The 3,695-nt window shown below is 41.3% G+C and overlaps 1 pseudogene; it reads right to left on the bottom strand.

Moving 5' to 3' along the window:
• Positions 1 to 2,804: 2,804 nt before the first annotated feature.
• Positions 2,805 to 2,909, bottom strand: LOC111820454 (uncharacterized; annotated as a pseudogene).
• Between the last annotated feature and the right edge of the window lie 786 nt (positions 2,910 to 3,695).

Genomic DNA, 3,695 nt, shown 5'->3' with positions numbered 1-3,695 from the left:
GTGTGTGTGTGTGTGTGTGTGTGTGGTAAAATACACATAACATAAAATTTGCCATTTTAACTATTTTTAAGTGTACAATCCAGTGGCATTAATTGCATTTACAATGTTGTGCAACCATCACTACCAGCTATTTCCAAAATTTTTTCATCGCCCCTAACAAAAACTCTGTACCCGTTAATAACTCCCCATTCTCCCCTCCTCCCAGCCCCTCATAACCTTTAATCTTCTTTTGTCTTTATGAATTTGCTTATTAAGATATTTCATGTAAGTGGAATCATACAATATTTGTCCTTTTGTGTCTGGCTTATTTCACTTAGCATAATGTGTTCAAGGTCCTTCCATATTGTAGCATGTATTAGAATTTCACTCCTTTTTATGGCTGAATAATATTCCATTGCGTGGATATACCACATTTTGTTTATCCATTCATCTGTTGATGGACACTTGGATTGTTTCCACCTTCCAGCTATTGTGAATAGTGCTGTAATGGGCATTGGTATACAAGCATCTGTTTGAGTCTCTGCTGTCAACTCTCTTGGGTATATACCTTGGAGTGAAATCGCTGGGTCATATGGTAGTTCTACGTTTAACTTTTTGAGGAACTTCCGAGCTGTTTTCCACAGGGGCTACACCATTTTACATTCCCATCAGCAATGTACCAGAGTTCTAATTTCTCCACATCCTCGCCAATTCTTATTTTTTCTTTTCTTTTTTTTTTTTGTAATAGGGGTGGGAGTTTTGACATCAGAATGCTGGGCTGGGAGCCAGGCTCCCCTACTTGACAGGCATGAGCCCAGGCATGAGTTAGTTGTCTTCCCTCTCTAAGCCACCTGTCTTCGCTGGAGGATAAGGACACACCCTCCCCCCTCCCCAGGGTTGCTGGGATGGTAAGTGGGTAAATACCCATAAAGCATTTTGCACAGAGCCCTGCACCAGTGTTAGCCCACTTTATCTTCTGATCCTAAATCTTTCACTCTATTCAGGAAGAAACAAGCTGGGAAATTCATGGCCAGCTGGTAAAAGGAAATACAGATCATGACATCATTAACTGTACCAATTCCTTACTTTTTCATAGTACTTTACCATTTACAAGAACTTCCCCAGACTTTTTCTCATTTGCTCTTGAAGTGGTCTAAACATCCCCATTTACAGATAGGAAAACTGAGACTTGGGAGGCAAAATGAGCGTCCTCTGCTGTCTCCCCTGGCCTGCCCCAGCCTCTCCCTATGCTGGAAGCCAGCCTCGACTGTGCCCTGGCCCAGCAGGGTCGCATTTTTCTGGCAGAGTGCTGAGGAAAGAAGGGGTGAAGGCTGGAGGAAGAAGGGAGATCCGCAGGAGGCTCCAGGGAAGGCTGGCCCAGAAAACAGTACCATGTGTAATGCCGGGGCTATGTGGCTTGTGGCATCACCCAGCAACAGGTATCCCTAACGTGACACACTCGTCCTGACCAGGCGTGAAGAGAGAGGAGGTATGTGTTGGGACTTTAGAGTCCCACAGGTCTGAGTTTGAGCCCCAGCTCTACCACTCACCGGTGACCTTAGACAAATCACTGAAGCTACTTAAATTGTGCTTCACACTCTTCATCGGTAGAATGTGGGCAAGAAAACCCACCTCACAGACCTCTCAGAAGGGCTCCCCAGATAATGCAAATAAAGCACTTGCCACCATGCCTGGCCCTTAATAAACAATAAGCTGATATTATTTTCTACCCCCTGTTATCCATGTTCTATAAGAAGTGACATGTTAGGCCTGTATTTTATTTAGATTGTCTACAGGGGAATCACCAAACAGACTGTTTAGAATCAATACGCTAATTAACACATTAATAATCAATTGACTTATTTAAATTTTCTGTGCCTCAGTTTCTTCATCTATAAAATGGGGATAATACCCACCTTATGTGGTGCTATGAGGATTCAATGAGACAAAGTATGCATGTGTGAGGCACAGAGCTGGAACCAATAAATGTCAGCTATTAATTGTTATTATTATTATTAGCCAGTGAGGCAGCTGGTCGGATTTCGTTTAATCCAAAAGCTGTTTTTTTTTTTTTTTAACCACGTTCACCAAATCAACCCACATGTTGGCACCATGCAGGATGCATACATCCTACTTCCTTATGTGGACACAAAGATGAGACCTTAAGACAACTGGATCAAATTCCAGTCTTGGTACGAGTTTAACTTAGATCCCTAAGAGATGACCAGTCCATGAGGTCTTACTGAGGACCATAATGTAATGGCTGCCATGGGAAGCTCAGAAGAAAAGTAGCTCCCCTGCCCTTGGGAAACTCCTCCTTCCCCCACGTTGTATACCCCTTACTCCAAACTCAACCACTTGTTATTTCTGGTACATGAAACAAAAGTTCCCGCCTCTCTGCCTTTGCTTCTGTTATTCCCCTGCCTAGAATGCCCCTCCTTCCCTTCTTCCTTATCTGCATAGGTTTAAATCCTATGCAAAATAAAAAGCGCAGGTCAAAAGAGTAACGGCCACTGCATCTGACCTGCTGTAGCCATGACTCCTGAGGTCCTGGAGTAACCTCCCTTAACTCAGCATCCACCAGCTGGCAGAGCCAAAGGAGAGGATCCAGTTACCCACGGGAGTCAAACAATGCCTGGACGGAGCCTAATCCAGAGAGAGGTGTTCATACAGACTTAATAAGCTCCCAAATAACACTATTCTCCCAAGTCTCCTATCAAAACACCACCAATAACCACCATATCAATCAGGTATATATTATATATATATATATGAATTACATCTCAAAGTGTATATATGTATATACACACTGACATATACATACATTGAGATACATATATACATATATAACATGTATATGTACTTAATATATATTAAACTGATAAGAACAGATACTACACTTGATCTTAACCAAAAGGCTGAGAAGTGATATATACATTATATATAGATATATAATGTATATATAAACAGCTTACTGAGATATACTTCATATACCATACAATTCACCCATTTAAAGGTACATTTAATTCAATAACTTTTAGTATATTCACAGAGTTGCACATCCATCACTACAATCAATTTTACAATATTTTCATTACCCTAAAAAGAAACTCTGTTCCCCTCAGCCATCACCCTTCAATTCCCCTATCCCCACCAGCCCCTGGAAACCACTAATCTATTTTCCGTCTCTATAGATTTGCTGATTCTGGACATTTCGTATAAACAATCTCATATGATACATGATCTTTTGTGTCTGGCTTCTTTCATTTGGCACAATGTTTTCAGGTTTCATCCACGTTGTAACATGTATCAGTGCTTCCTTCCTTTACACGGCTGAATAATATTCTGTTTGGTGAATATACTACATCTTGTTTACTCATTCCTCAGCTGATGGACATTTGGATTGTTTCCACTTTTGGCTGTTATGGTTAATGCTGCTATGAATATTCATGTACAAGTTTTTGTATGGATGTGCGTTTTCATTTCTCTTGGGTATATACCTAGGAGTGGAATTGCTGGGTCAGAAGGTAACTCTACACTTAACTTTTCAAGGAACCACCAGACTGTTTTCCAATGTGGATGTACCATTTTACATTTCCTCCAGCAGTGTCGGAGGGTTCGAATTTCTCCACATCCTCACCAATACTTGTGAACGTCTGACTTTTTTATGGTAGCTATGCTAGTAGATGTGAGGAGCTCTGGCGGCATAGTGGTTA

Source organism: Trichechus manatus, unplaced genomic scaffold (assembly GCF_000243295.1).
Source record: "Trichechus manatus latirostris isolate Lorelei unplaced genomic scaffold, TriManLat1.0 scaffold00038, whole genome shotgun sequence".
Taxonomy (NCBI): Eukaryota; Metazoa; Chordata; class Mammalia; order Sirenia; family Trichechidae; genus Trichechus; species Trichechus manatus.
Note: the sequence above shows the minus strand (reverse complement) of the source record. Positions and strands in the feature narration are given on the sequence as shown.